General features: G+C 39.3%; 1 pseudogene; it reads right to left on the bottom strand.

Moving 5' to 3' along the window:
• LOC100348413 (GPN-loop GTPase 3-like) overlaps nucleotides 1-25,647 on the bottom strand; it is a 123,709-nt pseudogene that overhangs the window by 22,136 nt on the left and 75,926 nt on the right.

The following is a 25,647-nucleotide window of genomic DNA, read 5'->3' as shown; positions in this document are numbered from 1 at the left end:
GGCGACAGGTGCTTCTCTGGTCTCCCTTGCGGGTGCAGGGCCCAAAGCACTTCGGCCATCCTCCACTGCCCTCCCGGGCCACAGCAGAGAGCTGGACTGGAAGAGGAGCAACCGGGACAGAATCCGGTGCCCCGACCAGGACTAGAACCCGGTGCGCTGGCGCAGCAGGTGGAGGATTAGCCTATTGAGCTGCGGTGCCAGCTTAGGCTGTAGTTTTTGACCCTTCCATCAGAATTGCTGCCTTGTATTACTTTTGACCCTGTATAACTTCCCACGACTTCCTAGGGAACTGTATATATGATTTTTATTATTATGTAGGATATTTGTACACATTAGTATCCCTCATGTTGTACCAGATGTATATACAAGTCTTTGCTCATTTCACCCTCTCAGTATCCCAGTTTTACAGATGGCAATGTCTGGCCTCAAGTCACAGTTAAAAAATAAGAAAAATGCATTTCCTATAACAGGTTCCTTCATCTCCAATTTTCTCTATAACACAGTCTCATGGAAGAACATCATTTATGGAATTACTGAATGCCTCAAGGGACCTGAATGGTTAATTGGCAGAGGTTTCTCGTTGCAGATGAGGATATTGGGATTTAAAGAACAATGTACAAGTTTATGCCCGGGAAGCACTGCCCAAGTACTCTCCCTGACTTCTGCTGCCTCCTGCTACTTAGCCAATGTTCACGAAGCCAATGCTCTGAGACCTCTAGGAGGTGGCCTCCACCACTTGCAGCCCCCCACCAGATGAATTTGTCTCCTACTACCTGCTCCTAGCCCCCCAAACGTCCTTCCCTTCTCCAGAAAATTACTCAAAAAAAAAGTGTATTCCCCACACAAATGTTGACATAATATATATTGCCTATTTGTCAGATATTACATGATTTAGGAAAGTATAAGGGGTATTTTTTTTTCTATTTTATCAATGTAGACGGCACGTCCACATCTTAAGAAAGCAAACCTCTAACAGGAAGCTGTAAAGAAGGGGAAACTAATTCACTGATGTAAGGCTTTCCAGGGCTAATTATATTACAGCTCTGATCTGCATCTCAAAGAATCATATAAGCTGTGAACCACGGAGCATATCTTTTAGAAGAGTAGGAGTCGGTCTCCTTTTGTGTCTGTATGTTGCATGCATGTGTGTGTGCATGGTGTGTTTCCCCTGTGAGCTCGTGGAGATGAGCAGCATGTGTGGAATGTGATCTCCAGGAGGGTACCAAAGCTGGATGTGAGGTTGCTAGGCAATGTTCCCTATTGTTTTAAACAAACTGTGCAGGGCTGGCAGCAGCTGTCAGAGTTCCTGGCTCTTAAGAATAACAGAGTTGAAAAACACAGAGAACAAAGGTCTTCCACAATAAATGGCAATAAATAACAAGAACTTTCTATGCCAGTAAATGCAGGCACTTGGATGTTAAAGCAATTAATAAGGCTAACAAACACAAGGGACCATTCGAATTCTATTTGTTGTCAAATACTTCTCCCCAGACACTTTAATTTAAATGGTAAGATACTCTGAAAAGAGAATGGTAGGCTGTGATTTTGATAAATTATTCCTTTACAATCAGCATTTTCAGGCTTGTTTATTTTGATTTTATTCATGAAGAATTTCACCCCAGGGAAAATAGCACAAACCTTACTCTAAACACGTATTACAGACCCGAAATAGAAACATGTTCTGTAATTTTGCTTAGAAAACAATTCATTTGATGGTATCATCCCAAGAGTCCTTATTTTCACCATTTATAGCCATACCCAGTCCCTCACCATCTGCCTTTACATCATGGAGATGGTTAAACAAGGCTAGAAGTGCAAAATTATACTATGCTGCAAACACACACACACATGCATATACACACACAGAACCATATATGACTGGTGAAATCTCCATCATTTACAGGCTGTGTTAATGTCAATATTTTGGTTGTGACAATGTGTTGTAGTGGCATAAGGATTTGCTATTAGAATAGGCCTTCATCATTTGCCATTAGAAGAGGCAACTTCATATTAGTATAAAATATTTTGAAATAAAAGGTTTACGGGTAGGTGTTGTGACACAGATGGTTAACTCACTGCTTAGGATGTCTGCATTTCATTTCAGAGTCCCAGCTACTCTACTTCCATTCCAGCTTCCTGTTAATGTGCACTCTCAAAGGAAATTCTGTTAGGCACCTGCCACCCACATGAGGACCCCAGGTAGAGTTCTAGGCTCCTCATTTTGGCCTAGACCAGGCCAGCCTATTGAGGACATTTAAGAATTTAAAAAGGGGATGGACAGTATGTCTATTTCTCACTCTCCTTGTGTTGTTCTTCCAAGAATCTGAAAATAAGTAAGTAAACACTTAGAAGAAGTTTAAACAAACCAAGTAAGTCATAGATACTTCAAAATCAGAGATTCTTCTTTAAAGAATCTTAATTCTTCTAATTCTTACCTATGTATGTAATTTCTTTCTATTGATTTATTCTTTTTTTAAATTTTCATCATTATAAATAGAAATGCTTTTATGCATTCCACAGGTTCAGTTCCTAGAAGAAATCCAGCCTCTCTCACTTGCGTAATCCCCAAAATCTCCCTTGCTCGCTGCTCTCTTTTCTGTTTTTGCAAAGCTATAATTTAATCCACTTTGTATTCACAGGCGTACTTCACCACTAGTCATCATATTGAACAAGTAGAAAGTAGGAAGACCACAGTTCTACAGGAATATAAACAAGGGCTAAAATGACAATTATATCCCAAAATGACCATTTCATTCCTATACATTTTTGGTATTCTATATTAATTGCTACATATCAGAGAAAATGTATGATATTTATCTTTTTGAGATGGCTTTTTCATTAAGCATAATGTTTCCAGTTGCATCCATTCTGTTGCAAAAGATACAACTTAATTATTTATATGGGCTGAATAGTATTCCACAGCGATCATATATCACATTATTTTCTCTCCGGTCATTAGTTGATGGACATCTGGGTTGATTCCATATCTTAGCTATTGTGAATTTAACTGCAATAAACATGAGGTTACAAACACACTTTCATACGCTGAATTCATTTCGTTTGGGTAAATTCCCAGGAGTATGACGGCTGGGTCATATGGGAGATGTAATTTTCAGATTTCTGAGGGATCTCCATACTGCCTTTAACAATGGTTGTACTAGTTTATATTCTCAACAACAGTGGATTAGAGTACCTTTTTCACCACATCCTCACCAATATTTATTGCTTTTAGATTTTTGGAAGATAGTCATTCATTGTGGTGTTCATTTGCATTTAACTGATGGCTAGTGATTCTGATAATTTTTCATATTTCTGTTGGTCATTTGTATTTAATCCTGTGCAAATTGCCTGTTGTTGCCCTTTGCCCATTTCTTAACTGGATTGTTTGTTTTGTTGTTGTTGAGTTTCTTGAGCTTTTTGTAGATCCTGGATATTAATCCATTATCATTTGCATAGTCCACATTAGGGAAATTTTCTGCTGTTATTTCACTAAATAGAACTTCTAATCCATTTTTTTTTTCTTTCTACAGTTCAGGAACTCCTCAGATCCATATGTTGGTTCATTTGACAGTATCCCATAAACCTTGAACACTATTTTCAGTTTTTCTAATTTCTCCTCCTCCCCCTTGTCATTGTCATCCTCCTCCTTCTTCATCTCCCCCTCCTCCTCCTTCTCCATCTTCTTCTTCCTTGTCCTCTTCCCCTTCCCTTCCCCGTCCCCCTTCTTCTTTTTTTCGTCTGAGATATGGCCAAAGATTGTCTGCTAGTTTAGATTATCTTCCTTTGGACTCACTCAGTCTGTTGTTGAAGCTTCCCACTGTATTTTCTATTTGACTTTTTGAATTCTTCATTTCTAACATTTCAGTTCAATTTCTCTTCACTATCTCTATTCTTCAGGAACATTTTTCATCCCTATTGTGTATGGATTTCTTTACCTCATGAATTTATTTCTCTGTTTTTCTGAGTAATCTCATTATCATTCTTTTGAATTCATTTTCAGGCATTTCATCAATTTCTTTATCTTCCCATTCTATATTGAATTATTTTTCTGTTCCGTTTGGGGCATAATATTGTTTACCTTATTCTTATTTCTTGTATTTCTGCATTTACTCTTAGACGCTTGTGGAAACATTATTAGTTTTGTCTTCTGATAAATTTTATCTTTGAACTATGCCTCTGTGGATTAGTGGAGAGCCCACTCCTTCAGTAGATATCCAGAGACATGCGCTGAGTCACGCCAGGAAGCTCTGGTCAGTGCTCAAAGTTGGGATGAGATTCCAAGGTGACACCCAATTTGGGCTTGGTAGTTCTCTATTGTTGGCTGGGGGAAGGGTATGATCAAGTGTGCCGGTGTAATCACAGCATCAACTCACCACTTCCAAGGTGATCAAAGCCTGGGGTTAGCCCACAGTGATGGCAACCCTCACCCACAGTGGTGCATGAACAGCAAAAAGGACCTGTAGAGTCCACAGTGAGAGCACAGACCCCTCTGTAATGATCCACCCTAGCAATCAGGGAGATCTGAGCCTCTGAGTACAAACACATGATTGTCCAGCGACCCAGTTACACACCACACCCTATTGTGCAGTCACAGAATTCCCACAGGCATAGTGCACAATGCTCCCACAGTCACAATGTGCAGGTGATCCACTCTCAGCCCCATGGAGCTGCCCTGTCCATGGAGGAAGCAGAGGTGCTCCCAGAGCCAACTGCACATGGAAACTTGGCAGTTTGAGTCCTTCAGCCTGTGATAAGGTTGTGGGATGGGAGCACCTGACAATCCCAAGTGGGTTCCAAGCATCCTGCCAATTTCTCTCCAACTCTCCCCTGGCATTACTCATTGTCTGCTTTTCTTTATGTTCCCCTGGTCAAAATCAACAAGTCTTTTCCTAATTCAGCCATTTTGGGGTCCAGGTTTTTAGGATTTTAGCATTCAGTGAAGGAGAGGAGGTGGCCTAGGCTTCTTCAATTATTCTTGCCACCAGAATTCCAATAGAAAAGACAATTATCAAGGATATTCCAGGGAGCACAGCGACTCTCTTCAGGACACACAGGGAGCAAGGTTGAGAGTATGGGGCAGGAAAAGATCTTGGCTGGTGGAGTCAGTGGAGGCCTATTAATTTACTTGTAAGCACCCATTTAAAATAATTTGATAGAGAAACTTAGACATTTCCTGGTAACCAATATTTTTACATATTGCTGGGATTAAAATTTGGTTGAGGATTTTTAAAAGTAAATTTCTATTTTGGGGGTCTATACCATTAGGAAATTTAAAATTAAAGACTTTTTTTGTGGGATGAAGGTTTCAAAGTTCACACACTCAGGAACAAGTGTTTTTAAAGTAACATTCTTTGAGACAGATTTTCCCCCAGGCATATGTGCATGCATGTGGTTTAAGTTCTTATTGGAAATAAATATAGATTTTGCAGGCTTTGCAAAGATAATACATAGATGCTCCATATGTCCTTCACCAAGTGTTCATCACGAATACATTTTGAAGAAGTATAGTCAGTATGAAAACCAGGAATTCACATTGGTACAATAAATGCAGTTTTATACCACTTACATGCACATGTAAGTTTGTCCAGTGGTATTCATGGGCACCTCTTTCCATATACCTACATCCAGAATGAGAAATTCCATTATATAAAATGGCACAGAATTTCCAAAAAGTCTATGTACATCTTCCCATATTGCTTAAAGTATGTTTAAATTAGCCAAAATACGTAATATAATGCAAATACTATGAAAATAACTGTTAGACTGGGTTGTTTAGGAAATAATTATAATACAAAAAGTCTGCGCCTTTTCAGTGCAGTTTTCCCCCGAATACCTTTGGTCCACAATTGGGTGAGTTCATGGGCGTGGAACCTCTAGATAAAAAGGGGGTAAATGCATCGCTTCTTCTATATTCACCTCAGTCAAGGTTCAGGACCAATCCACCTCCTGTTAAGTCCCTTATTGCTCTACGGTTTATAACACTGGTCATTTAACGATTGCTCTGCATACACTGGAACCCACTTCAGACATAACTGAGGAAACTCAAGTGGAGAAGGAAAGTGCATTCACAGCTTGCCGTGTCCACCTCTTTCTTGTGAACGTTCCAAGGTGTTTCATCCCTTCCTTTTAGAAAAACCCAGCTCGCCATCCTTTGAGGATACATCTACTGAATTTCAATTCTTTAGTTTCCCTCACTTAAGAATATCTGAATTCCCCCTTCTTTCTGAAGGAAAGATCTTTTTTTTAATTCTTTTTTTTTCTCTTTCTGAACTTGAAAAACACCGTGTGCCATCTTTCTTGCTTATGTGATTTCTGATGATGAATATTTTTTTATAGGTAAAATAGAGTTTCTTTTGTTAACTTCAAGGTTTTTTTTTTTCCAGTTTTCAAAAATGTCATAGTATGTCATAGTATGACTATTCTCTTATTTAGAAAATAAAGCTATCTACTATCTATCTAGCTTTGGAGAGAGAGAGAGAGAGGGAGATTAGAAATAAGATCTACAGGCCGGCACCGCGGCTCACTTGGCTAATCCTCCGCCTGCGGCGCCGGCACCCTGGGTTCCAGTCCCGGTTGGGGAGCTGGATTCTGTCCTGGTTGCTCCTCTTCCAGTCCAGCTCTCTGCTGTGGCCCGGGAAGGGAGTGGAGGATGGCCCAAGTCCTTGGGCCCTGCACCCCATGGGAGACCAGGAGAAGCACCTGACTCCTGGCTTTGGATCGGCGCAGCCCGCCCGCCGCAATGTGCCGGCAGTAGCAGCTACTTGGGGGGTGAACCAATGAACAAAGGAAGACCTTTCTCTCTCTCTTTCTAACTCTGTCTGTCAAATAAATAAATAAATAAATAATATCTACAAAATCTAAACATTTATAATTAAATGTTACTAAAATATCTAAATTCAGGCCGGCGCCGCGGCTAGCACACCGGCTTCTAGTCCCGGTCAGGGCTCCGGATTCTGTCCCAGTTGCCCCTCTTCCAGGCCAGCTCTCTGCTGTGGCCAGGGAGTGCAGTGGAGGATGGCCCAAGCACTTGGGCCCTGCACCCCATGGGAGACCAGGAGAAGTACCTGGCTCCTGCCATCGGATCAGCGCGGGGCGCCGGCCATAGCGCGACAGCCGCAGCGGCCATTGGAGGGTGAACCAACGGCAAAGGAAGACCTTTCTCTCTGTCTCTCTCTCTCACTGTCCACTCTGCCTGTCAAAAAAAAAAATCTAAATTCAGAAAGCTTCATGTGTGTCACAAAAACTCAGATTTTATCTATTCCTGTCATTTCTCATACTTATAACTTCAAATTTATACACAGTTTCTAACCCATTGTTTCAATGTGCTTTTAGGCAACTAGAAATTTAAGATGAAAGGCTAGGTAATAAAATATCACATTTTTACCACTAGCAAAGCCAATACATCTTACAATTCCTTATATTTCCATGAGATATCTGTTTTCTTTAGTTCCATCAATGTAATCATCTTATCAGTTCAGAATGTTTTTCTTTGTTTTTTGTTCTCAGTAATTTTCCACCTCAGAACAACAATGAAACCTGTAGCATCATTTGTGTAGAGGACTTCAAAGTGTTTTTAAACCTTAACCTCACTCCCTCTATCGCCACTCCTGGAAATTAAATAGAACATTAAATGAATCTGAGGATGGTTTTCCTCCACTGCTGCAATATAAAAAAAAAAGTCAAGTAAATGTAAGGATCAGACTTGGTTTTAAAAGCCCATTTGAATTCTTCATACCTCAATGCTTGGCAAATAATCTGAAAAGGTTGGAGTGAACTATATTGTGTAGGTAGGAAAGAAAATGTAAATCTGTAAAGTAAAATAAAAGTTCTCTCCTTGCAGGAAAGACTTAGATGTTTTCCACAATTGCCGATGTCATTGATAACATACATACATATATGCAGCCAAAAATGGCCAGTCCACACTGCAGCAGGAAGTCAACATCCTTCCATGGATGAGGATGACAGAATACATTCTCTCTCTCTCTCTCTCTCTCTCTCTCTCTCTTTTTTTTTTTTTTTTTTTGACTGGCAGAGTTAGTGAGAGAGACAGAGAGAAAGGTCTTCCTTTGCCGTTGGTTCACCCCTCAAATGGCCGCCATGGCCAGCGCCGATCCGAAGCCAGAAGCCAGGTGCCTCCTCCTGGTCTCCAATGCGGGCGCAGGGCCCAAGGACCTGGGCCATCCTCCACTGCCTTCCGGGGCCATAGCAGAGAGAGCTGGATTGGAAGAGGAGCAACCGGGACAGAATCCGGCGCCCCAGCCGGGATTAGAACCCGGGGTACCAGTGCCACAGGCGGAGGATTAGCCTAGTGAACCGCGGTGCTGGCCAACAGAATATATTCTCGAGTTTGTAAGCGAGAGCATTTCACTGTGGGTTAAGGTCATTCCAACATATGTTGTGAGAATCTTACCAGATGTCTGAACATTGTATACCCTCCTCAGGATTAACAGTGTAGCTCTGATTCTCATATTAAATCATTTCTTCACATGTTAAATAAAATTTAAAGAGTTTTCTGGAACTTTTGTGGCCTAGACACTTGAATTTCAGAGAAACACGTTGAATTAGGTTTATGGGACTTTTTTCTTTTAAGACTTATAAGAGCCCGTAACATTATATGTTACATATGTTCTGAGTGATGAGTCATTTAATCCTCAGAATTGACTTCTGAGACACACTATTGTATTCACTTACAAGATAAGGAAATGGAGAAATACCTAGAGGTACTGACAGCTAAGGACACTATTCTGAATCCAGAGTCTGCACTTTCAGTCACTATATTCAAAGACTGAAATGAATGCAGGCATCAGAAGTAGGCAGGAGAGAGCTCAAACCTACCTTTCCCATTGCCTGTTGTACATCTTGAGAGATTTCCTTAATCACTGAACGGCTCATATTTAAAGGGTAAATAAGTGACTTGTGTTTTGGTGCAGCAGCTTAATCCCCACTTGTGATGCTGGCATTCCATCTTGAAGCCCTGGTTCCGTCAAATTGTTCCACTTCTGATCCAGCTCCCTGTTAGTGTACCTGGGAAGACAGCAGAAAGTGGTCCAAGCAGCTGGGTCCCTGCCACACATGTGGGAGACCAGGATGGAGTTCCTGGCTCCTGGCGTCTGCCTGGCCCATACTTGGTTATGTGGCCACTTGGTGAGTGAACCAGAAGGATAGAAGGTAACTCTCCTCTTTGTTATTCTAACTTTCAAATACAAAATAAAAATAAAAAAAGAAATAAAATAAACTTGTTGGGAAGATAAGGTATATTTGGATCTAAACATTTGGCACTACCTAAAAGAGAAGAAAAATTAGTTTTTGTTATGCTGTTATGTTTTCTTTTTAAATATACAAAATTGATTTTGTTTGAATGTTTTCCCTCCTAATTGTGATCAACAACTTTTAAAATACTGATACAGACACCGTCTCTCTACTAGATTTTAATCCATTTCTCCTTTCACCCATCTCTTTCTATCTCCATATTTACTTCTCTTCTCGAGTTCCAATTTGATTGAAAGTTGTATGTGGTACTTTATCAACAGCCCTCCAGCATGAACAGTGTGCTGTAGCCATTGTAAATGATTTGAAACATGTTGAGCACATTCATCACTTTATAGCTCCATTCTAACTCTTTTGTGTGTGCGGAATGTGTCTATCCAGTTTCCTGTCTACCTATTCAAATATTCAAACCCAAAGAAACTGTCTATTCAACAAAGACTTCCTGTCTCTTCCACCTGACAATGTAGCTCAGTATTATCTTGTAAAGGCCAACAGAAGCCTTCTTAAACCCCATTACCAGGGGGCAATTGTGTTTCCTTTGAGTATCAGGTTTGCTTTCAGCTTACACTGCCAATCATGCAATAGCCTTGTGATTTTTTTACTTGATTATTAGGAACTCTGGGGTCAAATATTGGTCCATGTTACTAATTATAAAGCATTTCAAAGCATGCTAAATATTAATCTAATCTGATATGTAGTTTGATTAATTTTATTGTTACTCATCATTTATGTCTTATTTTTTGCATGCCCTATATCCTAAAAGAAAAATAAAATTTTATGTCACAAAACAGTGAAATTCTACAAAAGAAAACTCTTGTAAATGTCGTGGAAAATAGAGAAAACACAAAACATGTTTAATAATACCTGTAAATAACTATCTAAAAGTAACCAATTCAAATATCCGACCACATACATTATATTTTTCTGTGATTTTTATATTTATGATTATTTAACACGTTTGGATTTCATTAAAATGTAATTTTATATTATGCTTTTTAAACTCAAGAATATTTTCATAGCATTGAAGTTTCTTTGAAAACATGCTCAGTTGTTTCACAATATGTCATATGAATTTATCATGATTTAATTGAAATATTCTCTTCTAGTTGGACACTTTCGCTGTTTATTTATTTAATTTTAGTTTTTAACAGGTTCAAAAAAATTCACTGATAAAATTCCAAGAATATGATATTCTTATTTTCCCACCTTCTCTCTACCTCTGTTCTTCTCACTTTGAGATAATATATCTTTAATGTACATTGCAGTCAAGAGCTTAATGTCCCAATAAACAAAAGTTCAACAAAGAAACGGCAAAAAGAACCAAGTTTTATACTGTATTTATTGATGAACATATAACTGCTATGACAGAAAGCATTATGTCTAAAGCTTTATTTATTGAATGTCTCTTACAATTTTTATCTATTTATTTTTTATTTTGACCTCAACTGAGGCTGGACCAGGCCAAAACCTTGCCTGGGGCTCAGTCCATGCCTCCCACATGTTTGGCAGGGACCTAGTTATCTGAGCTGTCATCTCCTGCTTCCCACAGCGCACGTTAACAGGAAGCTGTGCTCCAGAGTGGGACCTTGAACCCAGGCACTTTGACATGGGATGTGGGTATCCCAACTGGCGTGTTAGCCACTGCACGAAACGCTTGCTCTTCAATTGCTAAATATTTGATGTCATATATTAATGTAAATTAATGTAAGTGAAACTCTCAATTCATAAATTATGCAGATTTATAAGATGTTAACACTTGTTCAGATGGTATTTCTGTTTACTGGAGAACTGTAGATGTAGTAGTTCTTTCTGTATTTAAACCATACACATTTCTATAAATAACTTCAACATATTTTGAAGAAATACATGAATAAATGCATGAACATGAATTAATACACCCCTACTCCAATTTATTTCTCCTCTGAAATCATGTATAAATGCCTCTTACATTTTTCTCAACTTTTTATTTTGTATTCCATTTAAAAAAATCCCTCAGCACTATTATTTATTTTGAGTGTTGAAGACTGAATGTTTATCTGTTATCAAAATTAAAATGTGAAAGCAGAGCTCATTTACATTTTCCCACTCAACAATGGGAAATCAGGTGCAGATGGCATGTCAAAGGGAAGTTAGACTTTCAATAAAGATTTTATCCACATTCACTATGCTTTTTCAGTGTCTTGCTAATGCTTTTTGATGGTCACCTGCATAGAGCTTTTACTCTATATCAGTTCTCTGATAGACAATGTATCTGGCATATTATAATTAATTTTTCCATATTTATATACTTTTGCATCTATGAGTTCTTTAAAATGCCTCAGCACTATTATTGGCATTTATCTTTTGACACAGCATGAAAAACTCCAATGAAGAATACATTGCATATGATGTCTTCTGAATCTACATTTTTTCATAAATATGGAAATACAGTTAGAAGTCATAATACAGTTGTGTATCAACAATTATGATTCACTTAAAAATAATGAAAAAGAAAACAGAAACTGTTATCAAAAAGTAGTTTGAGGATTATGGCAAGACTACAAATAACCATAAATTCTCTTGTCTTGCTTTCAACACTTACACATGACAGTGAAAATTAATCTTCCCTTGGGGCCAGCGTTGTGGTGCCGCGGGTTAAAGCCTCAGCCTGCAGTGCCAGCATTCCATATGGGTGCCCGTTCAAGTCCCGCTGCTCCTTTTCCTATGCAGCTCTCTGCTATAGCCTGGGAGAGCAGTGGAAGATGGCCCAAGTCCTTGGGCCCTTGCACTTGCATGGGAGACTTGGAAGAAGCTCCTAGCTTCAGATGAGCTCAGTTCTGGCCGTTGCTGTCATTTGGGGAGTGAACCAGTGGAATGGAAGACCTTTCTCTCTCTGGCTCTGTCTCTGTAACTCTGTCTCTCTGTAACTCTCTCTCTCTCTGTAACTCTGTCTTTCAAATAAATAAAATAATTCTTTAGAAAAATAATCTTTCGGCCGGCACCGTGGCTTACTAGGCTAATCCTCCGCCTTGCGGCGCCCGCACACCGGGTTCTAGTCCTGGTCGGGCCGCCGGATTCTGTCCCAGTTGCCCCTCTTCCAGGCCAGCTCTCTGCTGTGGCCAGGGAGTGCAGTGGAGGATGGCCCAAGTGCGTGGGTCCTGCACCCCATGGGAGACCAGGAGAAGCATCTGGCTCCTGCCTTCAGGATCAGTGCGGTGCGCCAGTCGCAGCGCGCCAGCCGCAGCAGCCATTGGCAAAGGAAAACCTTTCTCTCTGTCTCTCTCTCTCACTGTCTACTCTGACTGTCAAAAATTAAAAAAAAAAAATCTTTCCTCACTCTTTTATTTTCCAAGAGTCTTAGTGATGGTGTCACATTAGATTTTTTAAAAAATCTGTCCATAGCACATCTTGTGTCATGTTTCAAGACATTGAATTGCTGTCATTTCTAAACAACATGAGAATGAGATTGATCATTCACTTGTGAGATTTCAAAACTTGGGGTGGGTGTAGGTACAGATGTATATTGTTGGAAACATTTTGTTCAACCATGAGAAATCCACAGTCCATACAAGAATGAATGAATACTCAAATAGCAAGACTATTTTACTGCAAGGTGTCTGGCGCATAACAAATCTTCCCAGGCAGACGAATCAATTAATTCACAGATTTTATTGGGGTTGCGCTCCTGGGCGAGGTTCCCCGGTCCCAACAGAGCGGGGGCTGGGGAAGTCGCACGTCAGAGATTGGGAGGGCTCATTTTATAGATCCAGGGCATGGGGGTTAAAGGTTGAGGCGTGTCTGATCCTCACTGGTTGACCTTTAGGCACCCGTGGGGACCTTGACAAGGACTTTTCTTCCCTGGAAGTACAGGTAGGAACTTTCCACTCCCGGAAGTGTAGGCCTTCCCTCCTTGCTGATCCCAAAGCTACCGTTTTACGTCACCTTGAATTTGAACTTGAAGTTGGATCATACTAAACCAACACTGTTAGCATTATTTTGGACTGAAATAAGCAAGCTCAGTAAAACTGATCACACTGAAGACCTAGTTTGTGGTCTCTAAATATTTTGCTCCCATTCAAAAGATTCAGGAACCTTTGGAGAAAGAAACTATTTCAGGGTAAGACAAGAAAATATACCAAATATTCAGCTTCACAAACCAGAAAACACAGAAGCTTTCAAGGTTACTAGGGTTCTGTTCAAAGTACACAGGAGTCAACTGGAAGAGAATTGCTCTTCAAAGAAAGAAGATACTTGGAGCACCTGTAAGAAAGAAAACTGTGCAAGATGAAAACATGAAAACTGAGATAGGATTCTGCTTGCTCTAGTTTCATCTACTTTCAGTTTCAAAAAACAACTTTTCTGATATCATTGCCACAACTATTCTATCTTTCCTTATGTTTTGTTTGTGTGTTCCCAACTATTTTAGAAGGGCTGCAAAAATCACTAGAAACAAACACGTGTTTTCAATCTCCCATATTTGTCTATATGAACTTTGGGTCTCATATTTACTTTTTAAATCTTTTTAGGAAAGCACACACATATGCATAAACACACCCATACCCACAATCTGGCATTGCAGACAGATATAATGGTTAAAGTAGGTTGCATTTTATCTGAATAAAGGAGACCCTTCTTGTCTTGTTCCAATTTCATTTTTCTCATGCTTTTTAATTTTCCATTTGAATAGATAGAATTTGGCTGTAACTTAGGATATAGTTTTCTGTTTGTTTACATCTGTAGAATTATGTCATTCTTAGTGTTGCTAGTTAGTGGCTTCGATTGAAATTTCATAGGTGCAGCAGTGTGGAGAAAATTAGACCGTACATACACCTGCTTCTCAAAACACCTTCATCCTTCATGTCATATTGTATTTCAGATACTCTTATTTGATTAAAAGATATTCACTTTGTGAGGGGGGAAAAACAAAAAGAAAGGTACAGTGCTGGAGGAGGAAGACAGTGTAGGGAAGCGGAGACAAATGCAAATAGATTCAAATACTGGTTCTTTTATAACAGTGATTTGATTGAAGCATTTAAATGTGAGTCTGTGTCTGTACTGGTGGAATTCCATAATAAAGGTAATATAACCTTCTATTCATAAATTTCGCAGCTCTTTAGAGCTGAAACAAACTATTGCATACTGATTTTATTCTGGAATATTTTATATCCTTAGAATGAATGGATATCATCTAGAAAAAGAAAAAAACATTTGCAAGTTTTAGTATGCATTTTTAGCCAAAACATGAGATGCCAAAATGTCAAGTTTAATAGTACCACAGGAGAATATTAATTTTTAAGAAATGAAATCCTATTATTTTAAAGGTTATGCCATAATACTAAATATACTTTTAATACTCGATTATATAATAGCTTAGCCTTATATAATTCACTCTGTTCTACAAATATTTCTCAATCTTTGCTGTGCCGAACTTTCACTTGGGTAGTGGTTAGAATGCAAATTTCTAGGTGCTTCTCAAAAATAATTACTCAGTAGGCCGGGGTTGGAACAGATATCCACACTGTTATTCAAGAACCAAGGAATTCCAGTGTAGTGATGCATGATCCATGTAGTGATGCAGTCTACATGTTTCAACCTTTGAAAATTATGACTAAATAATCTATTTGTTAGTTATTTGCATAATAATATTTTCAGCGAACTACTATGTTTTGAACATACTCATGTAAAGGGAGAAAACAATTCATAGCACAATCCCACCAAATGTCTTCTATTTTCAATTAATTATAGGGATATGTCTTAAACTTTGCACACTAAACTCTGTATTTTTTTTTTTTTTTTTTTTTTTTTTTTTTTTTTTTTTTATTTTGACAGGCAGAGTGGACAGTGAGAGAGAGAGACAGAGAGAAAGGTCTTCCCTTGCCGTTGGTTCACCCTCCAATGGCCGCCGCGGCCGGCGCGCTGCGGCCGGCGCAGCGCGCTGATCGATGGCAGGAGCCAGGAGCCAGGTGCTTTTCCTGGTCTCCCATGGGGTGCAGGGCCCAAGCACCTGGGCCATCCTCCACTGCACTCCCTGGCCACAGCAGAGGGCTGGCCTGGAAGAGGGGCAACCGGGACAGAATCCGGCGCCCCGACCGGGACCAGAACCCGGTGTGCCGGCGCCGCTAGGCGGAGGATTAGCCTAGTGAGCCGCGGCGCCGGCCTAAACTCTGTATTTTGATATCATATTACTGTTCTAAGAAGGTAAGTGTTCAAAATAAATTCACAATAATTTAATCTATATCATTATCCACAGTAAAATAGGAGCAAGGGAAATGCTAAGTTCAGGTGAAGGAAATAAATGGGCACCTCCAGTTCACATGGCTCCCTCTGGGTCCTCCACTGTCTCTAGCACAGCTGGAGCAAGCTCCCTCTTGGACAGGAAGCATTAGACTGCTAGGTTGTGTTGTTGAAGGCCAATGTTGCTTCAGTAGTTGGTCAGATTTTTCCTGTCTGCACGGAGCTGGTGGAACATAGCCTCATCACAGGATGGTCCTCCTGTTCCTTAGCCCCAGGGATATGCAGCTCCCTTACCTTGACTCCACTCAGAGAAACATACATGAAGTGTGTTTCCCTTCAAATGATCTAATATTCTCACATGATACCCACCTCCCTGCCCAGATCAGAAATGTCCTATTAAATCTTCCGCAATTGCGGTTGTAGGTCAATAGTGACAAGGCATAAAACCCAGATATGCCTTAAGTTTCTTTATTTGTTAAACGCTGAGCACAAAAATAGCTTCTAGTAGGGGTAGATAATTTTGCTTCTAACATTTACATATAAATTCTGACATGATGATGATAAACACTGATAAAATTATAATGAATCTTTTTATTGCTAAGCCATATTTTGAAATTAAAATGAATAGATCATGTTGGAAGTTCTCTCAATAAATTAAGCCAGTGATAGTTTCAAAGTATTTACAATTGTTACTTAGAAATAGCTGAAAAATTTTTTTAATTTATTTATTTGACAGGTAGAGTTATAGACAGTGAGAGAGACAGAGAGAAAGGTCTTCCTTCCGTTGGTTCACTCCCCAAATGGCCGCCACAGCCGGCACTGTGCTGATCTGAAGCCAGGAGCCAGGTGCTTCCTCCTGGTCTCCCATGTGGGGGCAGAGACTCAAGAACTTGGGCCATCCTCCACTGCCCTCCCAGGCCACAGCAGAGAGCTGGACTGGAAGAGGAGCAACCAGGACTAGAACCTGGCGCCCATATGGGATGCCGGCACCACAAGGCGGAAGATTAACCAAGTGAGCCATGGCACCGGCCCCAGAAATAGCTGAAATTTTAGGCCACATCTTATAATACTTTGAAGCATTTTTTTACACTCATAAAGGGGCACTGAATTGAAAATTAATTATTTAATTTGAAGATGAATACAGAAATACAGAAAACTGTATTTCTTGCTTTGTTTCCCAAGTCAAAAAGTATCAATAAAACCATGAAATAATATTTTAGCAAATGAAATTATCCCACAATGACCTGTTTACATTGCTTTAAAATGTGTATCTCATGTGTTTGTTGGATTTAAGTTTTGATCAATATCTGCCAGAAAACATCTTGTTTATCAATTGGATGGAATTTGTTAATAGAGTGAATATATATTTTTTAAGATTTATTTTATTTATTTGAAAGACAGAATTACAGGGAAAGGTAGAGACAGGGAAAGAGGTCTTCCATCTGCTGGTTCACTCCCCAGATGGGCTCAACGGCTGGAGCTGTGCGGATCTGAAGCCAGGAGCCAGGAGTTTCTTCTGGGTCTTCCACACAGGTACAAGGGCCCAAGGTCTTGGGCCATCTTTCACTGCTTTCCCAAGCCATAGCAGAGAGCTGAATCAGAAGAGCAACAGCTGGGACTAGAACCGGTGCCCATATGGGATGCTGGCGCTTCAGGCTAGGGTTTTAACCTGCTGCGCCACAGCGCAGGCCCCAGTAAATATGTTTATGCAATTACTGACATTCAGCTGTTAACAACTCTGCTTTCTGAAGCACTTGCAAATTTCATTTGAATAATATTGACATATATTCAAAGATAATTTCCCTTCAATTGATTTGTTAATCAGACTGAAGAGTGAAAGACCAGAAATACAAAAGCCTGTAGGATAGAAGATTTCAGAATGTTGGATCTGGAAAGGGAGCTAGATGCTCTTTTTTTTTTTTCTAACTTTTTAAAAATTTATTTGAAAGGCAGAGTTACAGAGAGAGAAGGAGAGACAGAGAGAGACAGTGGGCTTCCACCCACTGGTTCACTCCCCAGGTATCCATAATAGCTGGGGCTGAGCCGAGCCGAAGCCAGAATTCAGGGGCTTCATCCAGGTCTCTCTCCCATGTGGGTGGAAGGTCCCAAGCACTTGGGCCATCCTCTACTACTTTTCCAGGCACATTAGCAGGGAGCTGGACCAGAACTAGAGCAGTTGGGACTCGACCCAGCACTCATGCAGCTGGCATTACAGGCAGTGCCTTCGCTTGCCCCAAGAGAGAGCTAAATATTCTGCAGTCCAACCCCTGGTTGAAGGGATAGCTTCCCTGAGCTCAGATGGTACAAACTGACCAAATGGGGAATATACTTCCAGACTGCATAACTGCTTCTCGTTTCAGCCACTGAACTGGAGTTGGCACAGTCAAAGTGAATGGAGTCAAGCGTCTGAATTGAGAAACTGACATATCTTAAATGTTTTCTGTGCCAAGGAGTCACATTTTAAATATTTTATGTATTACCCTTCACTGAACAAAAAAAAATTTAAGAAAATTTCTGTTTATATGAAATGCAACCAAATGACAAATTAAAAATTGGCTAAGAAAAATAAACAATGATAGCACAATATCAACCAAATATGAATGTTAAAGCACACATAAAAATCACTTCTATGTGGCAGGCGTAGAGATGCTGTCACTTCCCAGGTTGGAGCGCCTGGAGTTAAGTTCCACCTCCTCTTTCTGATCCAGGTTCCTCCTGTAGCACTGCGCGGCAGCAGATTTGGCCCAAGTAGTTGTCACTCTGCCTTTCAAATAAATAAAAACAAATAAATAAACATTGAAGAAAAACAATGCTGTGTGACAACACCTAGTGCCAACTTTGATTCTAGTTTCCATAAAGTCCATAGAAGGAAAGTCTAGCTCAAATACATAGTTCATTGTGCCCATAAAAAGAAATCATCTTGGGGCCAGCGTTGTGGCATAGCAGGTAAAGCCGCCGCCTGCAGCACCGGCATCCCATATGGGCACTGGTTCTAGTCCCAGCTGCTCCACTACCAATCCAGCTGTCTGCTATGACCTGGGATAGCAGTAGAAGATGGCGCAATTCCTTGGGCCCCTGCACCTGTGTGGGAGACCCAGAAGAAGCTCTTGGCTCCTGGCTTTGGATCGGCACAACTCTGGCTGTTACAGCCAATTGGGGAGTGAACCAGTGAATGGAAGAACTCTCTCTCTCTCTCTCTCTCTCTCTGCCTCTCCTTCTCTCTCTGTGTAACTCTGACTTTCAAATAAATAAATAAATCTTAAAAAATCATCTTCTGGGAGAAATACCGGCATGCTTGGTACAAAGACCAGAAGGAAATAGAGCAAAGCAAGGCAAGAGACATAAACTAAATTCATGAAAGCCTGGTTCAGAACTCAGGATGTCTGGATTTAACTGCTCAAAAATATTTAACTTGGAGCCGACATTCAGACTTGTCAGGTAAAACTGCTGCCTGCCATGCCAACATCCAATATTGGTGCCATTTGGTTCATGTCCCAGCTGCTCCACTCCGATTCAGCTCCTTGCTAATGTGCTTGGGAAAAGCAGCAGTAGATGGCCCATGGTCATGGGCCCCAGTTGTGCACTTGGGAGACTCAGAGGCAGCTCCTGACTCTGCCTTTTTACTGGCCCAGCACTGGCTGTTGTGGCCGTCTGGGGAGTGAATCAGTGGATGGAAGATTCGTTTCTCTCTCTGTCCCTTTCTCTCTGTAATTGTATCAAAATAAATATGTCTTTCTAAAAATACTTAGCCTATAAACACACCTTTATCAGATAATTTACAGCTGAAATAATATTTCCAAAATTATATTTTTATATATACACACATATATATCTTTTTTTAAAACATTTATTTATTAAGTTGAATGGCAGAGTTACACAGAGAGAAAAGGACAGAGAGAGAGAAAGGAGGTCTTCCATCCACTGGTTCACTCCTCAATTGGCTGCAAAGGCCGGAGCTGTGCCATTCTGAAGCCAGGAGCCAGGAGCTTCTTCCGGGTCTCCCACGTGGGTGTAGGGGTCCAAGCACTTGGGCCATCTTCTACTGCTTTCCCAGGCCATAACAGAGAGCAGGATCAGAGGTGGAGCAGCCGGGACAAGAACAGGTGCCCATATGGGATGCTGGCACTGCCGGTGGCAGCTTTACCTGCTATGCCACAGCACCAGCATATATATATATATATATATTAAAGGTTTATTCTTTATTGCTATAGTTAATGGATTATAGAACTAAGAGGAAGCACTGAGGAGAACTACTACCAAAGGAAGATATGCTGAAAGATATGAAGAAAGAAATCAATTAACTTACTGTTGAACGATGCCAAAAATACAGGGAGATGCTTAAAAGTTCAAGGCTTTATTATAATTCTGAAAAGAACTGATCTCATGATGTGCTCCCAACAAATAACAAAATGTTTAAATCGCCCAGAGTACATTTTACGGCAACAGTGGAAATAAACAATCAATTATTATCAGGGACATGGATAACAAAAAACAACTGCAACTAAAATATCCTCAGTTTTGTGAAAATTTAATGATGTAATTTTAAATAACCCACTAGTTAGGGATTACATGAAAAATTAAGAAAAAATTTGAAATTCATTATAATGAAATAAAATTATTTGATCAACTAAATCAAATTTATGTATTTGACTCTACATAGTGAGTAAAGAACACTGAAAACCAATATGTCAGTGCAAAAAGACAAAGTAATGGAATAAAACATAAAAGAAGTGAAGGAATAAAGAAAAGGGTACTGTTGCTGTGGATTTGTTCTGAGAGGAGAGGTCTGTGGGGGCAAGAGGCGCGGAGTCACAACACAGACACTGAGAGTCAGGTGAAAGCAGGCTAGAAGCGTTTATTTCAGTTGGTACAGCAGCTTATACGGGCGAGACAGCCAATCCAGTCAAGGGGCGGTTTATTCCCTAACCAATCACTGCCTGTTGCCAAGAAGGCTCCTTTGCCAGGTGTCCAAAGCCACTTCCTGAGTAACTGACACTCGCTTGCCAACAGCCATCTTGGCACAACCTTCTCATTCCACCACAGGGTACATGTGCAGAGAGCATAAATTATTATACAAAAATATGCAGATATTTAGAAAGATTGCTGAATATACAAAATACACAAAAGTAATCAAATTTCTTCAAGTTCCAAAATCAAAAGGGAAAAAAAGAATGAAAATGATATCAGTTGCCAATTACAAAACCATCTATAAAACTAAAATGCCCACTATATACATTGAAAGTTGCAAATATTGTTGATAAATAAAGAACTGTAATATATGGAGGAATATATAATGTTCAGTTATGGATGAAATATTTTATTGTAAAGATGACATTTTTTCCCATTTAAACAATAGAGTCAAGAGTGCATAGGTAGGAATTTTTAATTGACAAAACGACTTTAAAGCTCATGACAAATGCAAAGCCTCAAGAAATACCAAGGAAATTTGATGAAGGAAAAAAAGCAAAAGGGAATTTGCACTAGTAGATATAAAACCAACTATAAAGCTGTAATGATAAAATCAGTAATGATAGGCAAACAGACCAAAGGCACAGAACAACTTAGAAAGAGTCCTTTACATACATCGTTACATAATATATGACAAAGACTGCATTATAGTGATGAGAAAGTGATTGACATCTGAATATATAATACTAATTGCTCAGATGTGTGTGTAGATAAAAAGAAGGCATTTGTACATTCTGGTCATAAAATAAATTCCAAATGGAGTTCAGATTGAAATATGAATGCCAAAATAACTGGTGAGAAGGAAAAGAATGTACTTTTGTGAAGATAAACATGTCTTAAACAAGACATAACATACACAAATCAGAGAAGGAACGATAATTGTGACTAAATTAAAACTAACAAACTATGTTCATCAACAAAGACACAAAGACATTAAGAGGTGAAAGACAGAGGCTAAGGCATACCTCCTTATACATATTATTACATAAGAAGTAAGTCACCTATCCAAAATAGAATAATAAACAGACCACAATAAAAAAAAAAAAAAAAAAAAAAAAAAAAAAAAAACTAAAAACTTGAACAGATCTCCTAAACCAAAACTAATGGTTAAAGAATTAAAAAAAAAAAAAAAAAACCAACTTTTTTTTTTTTTTACCCAGCAAGAAAATGCAAATCAAAACCACAGTGCAATTGGGGCCGGCACCGTGGCTCAATAGGCTAATCCTCCACCTTGTGGCGCCGGCACACCGGGTTCTAGTCCCGGTCGGGGCGCCGGATTCTGTCCCGCTTGCCCCTCTTCCAGGCCAACTCTCTGCTATGGCCAGGGAGTGCAGTGGAGGATGGCCCAGGTGCTTGGGCCCTGCACCCCATGGGAGACCAGGAAAAGCACCTGGATCCTGGCTCCTGCCATCGGATCAGCGTGGTGCACCGGCTGCAGCGGCGGCCATTGGAGGGTGAACCAACGGCAAAGGAAGACCTTTCTCTTTCTCTCTGTCTCTCTCTCACTGTCCACTCTGCCTGTCAAAAAAAAAAAAAAAAGTCCAATTGGGGATGCCTGCATCCCATATCACAGTGACAGTTTACCGCCCAGTTGCTCAGCTTCCAGTCCATGTTCCTGTTAACACACCTTAGGAGGCAACAGAATGGTGCTTCAGGTATAGAGACTGCTGCAACTTATTTGGGAGACCAAGAGAGTTCTGGGCTCCTGTTTTGCCCTGGCCCAGCCATGACTGTTGTGTATATTTGGGAGGTGAACTAGCAGAGGAAAGATATTTCTCTTTCTCTCTCACTCTTTGTCTCTGTCTGTCTCTATCTCTCTCCTTTTTTCAAGTAGGTGACAATAAATGAATAAACGTTTTTGTGAAAATTGCAGTGCTCTAACACAAACATGCCCCCAAATGACTAAATAGAATGTTTTCTTTAAAATACCAAATATTTGAAAGGAATTTAAATGAAGCAAGAAGAACTTTCCCATTACTGGGAAGAGTTCAATATAGATTATTCATATTGGAAATTATTGGTAGTATCTGGAAAAATACCCAGATGACCCAGTATCTACACCCAGGCTTCTCTCCACTAAAATATATATATGTGATACATATTCAGAAAACAAAAGCTAGAGAAAGTGAAGTGCAATACTATTCGTACTACAAAAACCTGGAAATTAGCCAGGTACCCATTACAGTGGCATGGATAAAATGATTGTGGTACATATACACAAATGAGTACTGATTATTCTGTGGAAACAAGCAACAGCATTCAAAAATGCAGATGAATTTTTGCACACGTGATTTGAGTAAAAGAAGAAAACACAAATAATAAATCATCAGATATCAATCTATATGATTCTGTGGTTTTGAAATTTGAAAATAAGTCAGATCAGGCTAAACTTTTAAAAACCAGAACAAAAGTTATAGGTACTGGGAGAGGAGAGGGTCATACAGAGAAATGTCTAAGGTGCTGATGACATATATTTTACCAGATCTGGCCCTGTTCCATGTCTGTGTTCAGTTTGTGAAAATTTTGCATTTGTATTTGTGTATAGATATAATACTTCAATTAAGAGCTTGAAAATACTTCATTAAAATAATAGATTCTTTTTAAAATGAGAGACAAAGAAATATAGCAGATGTGGAACTAGTGGAAAGTATAGAGTATAATTAAAATGGGATGAATATTCCAATTAAAAGCTAATATTACTTGAATAACACAAAGACTGCATACTACATACAAAATCCTACCTTTCACAATATAGTAAGGTTAAAAATAGGGAAATGAGTTATATATTTAAAGTGATCCATACTACAGTAGCTCCACATTTTAACATCAGATAGGTAATTCTAGGTAACTAGGCATAATTAATGAGTGTTCATAATGCTATTAGTATAAATCTGCAAGGAAGTTATAAAAGTTCCCAAGACTAAATTTGTATTACCTAATTACATAGTCTCACAATATAAACATTAAAAATCACCAAACTATGAACTAGAAAAAGTTCTATCATTGCTGGGATTTTAGCCTAATGGATATATGTTTATTTATTTTTGTTTCTTTACTTATTTTTATTTAGTATGTGTCCCAGTCCCCCTATTAACATCTCTTATTAGTATCTTTGTTACAGGAAATGAACCACACCCAAATCAATAACTGATATGTTGAAACAGAATTCCAATCAGTAGAGAGCTGTACAATTTTCAAAGCATAATGAGCAGATTTAGTTGGCATCAGCAGCAACATTAGCCTCATTGATAGCAGATGCACATTCTTCAGAGTGCATTGCCAACATTAATCTAAGCTGTGTCACACAGCACTTCAAATGCATTGAAATTATTGAGTTATGTGAAGCATTTTCTGTGTCAAGGTGGATAAACTCCTCTCACCACCTTGACTTCATTCAACACAATTCTTACTCGAGTGAATTACGGCTCAGTAGTGTTAGCCCTTTTAAGTTTTGAACATGTTTGGGGATTCCTAGCCTAGTCTCCATCCCCTATCATTTTTATCCATTGGACAATTCTGTTCTCAGAACTAAGCACTGTTGTCTCCCTGTCTTTTAGATCTTCTATCAAATGCTAATTGTATCAATTAGGCCTCTTCTGAATCCCTTGTCTTAATTGATACCTCTTTCCAACTTATTCTCTTACATATCCCATCTGCATAATCATTTTTACTATCTGCCATTATGTAGCTTACTTGTTTATTTGATTTTTTATTGTTTATTTATCTATTTGAAAGGCAGAGTTACAGAGTGAGAGACAGAGAGAGACAGAGAGAGAGATCCTCCCTCTGCTGGTACAATTCTTTAAATGGCCACAACTGCCATGGCTGCCAGGCAGATTCATCCGGTTCCCCAACGTGGGTTCAGTAGTCCAAGAACTTGGAACACCTTCCACTACTTTCCCAGGTGCACTAGAAGAGAGCTGGGTTGGAAGTGGACCAGCTGAGACTGGAACTGGCACACATATGGGATGCTGGCACCAGAGACAGCAATCCAACACACTTCACCACAGCCTTAGACCCTACTTGTTTATTTTCTAAGAAGTGTTTTGCAGAAATGTCAGGCTCCCTTTCATGTGTACTATGTAGTGCCTAAAACACAGGAGGGTTGCAATAGACTGCATTCGAATGAACAAATTAGCTGCTGCTGCTGATGATCCAATTTGCATTGTTAGAACCCATGGTTACTTCCACATGAGGATTTCAACTCCGTGATTTCATGATGAAAAAAATGCACTCAGTGCATATGGCCAATTTTACATTATCTAAAAGTATGCATTGAATATCTATTAGACCACTGAAACTGTAAATTATTATAATTATGATCTATATCATGGTCTTAATTCTGTCTTTTGCTAGTGTGGTTTCAACTTCATGGTTCAGGGTATGGAAAAGATTTCTGAGTATCTATTTCCTTAGATTCTGCATCTCACATGTTTCTCTCAATGTGGCCAACCATGAGCAAGCTCTTTCCTACCTTCTTTTAGTGACTTTTACTTATTTTTATTTCCAAAAATTTCTTTTTCACATAGAAACCAATTTACTTCTGAAATATATACTTCTTGTTCATAGAATAAAATTATTAATCCAGAAATTATCAGATTTCTGTAACACTTTTAGATTTTATGCTTGTAACATGCAAATTAAAAGATTTAATGATTTTGTCACACTAGTGAAGAGCTATTTTGTCTTTCACCTATAATCTAAATATAATTTCTTTTCTTCCAAACTAATCAGAAAATCAACTAAAATAAAAACTCTTAAAGCTTTTACAATCTATGCTATTATCTTTTATTTTAATTTTATTTATTTGAATGGCAGAGAGACAGAAAGACAGAGAGTTCACCTCTGCAGGTTCCCTTCTCAAATGCCTGTGGTGGCAGAATTCAACTAGGATTGAAGCCGGGAGCATAGGTGGTAGTCAAAATATTCCTTGTGGGTGGCAGGAACCCAATTACTTGAGCCATTACTGCTGTCTCTCAGGATCTACAATGGCAGGAGCCAGAGTCAGGCGCTGAACTCAGGCACTCCAACATAGGATGCTGGCATCTTACCCAAAGGCTAAATGCCCACTCCTAAACTATTTTAAAATTGAGTATCTGCTTATACATTGAAGAACATCAGGTATTTTATTCCTCCACTAGCACTGAAATATATTCTTGTTTGTCTGGCGGGAGTTTTTAGACTTAGTTGTGTTTTTTT

This window comes from Oryctolagus cuniculus, chromosome 8 (assembly GCF_964237555.1).
Source record: "Oryctolagus cuniculus chromosome 8, mOryCun1.1, whole genome shotgun sequence".
Lineage (NCBI taxonomy): Eukaryota > Metazoa > Chordata > Mammalia > Lagomorpha > Leporidae > Oryctolagus > Oryctolagus cuniculus.
This window is presented reverse-complemented; position numbering and strand designations above follow the sequence as displayed.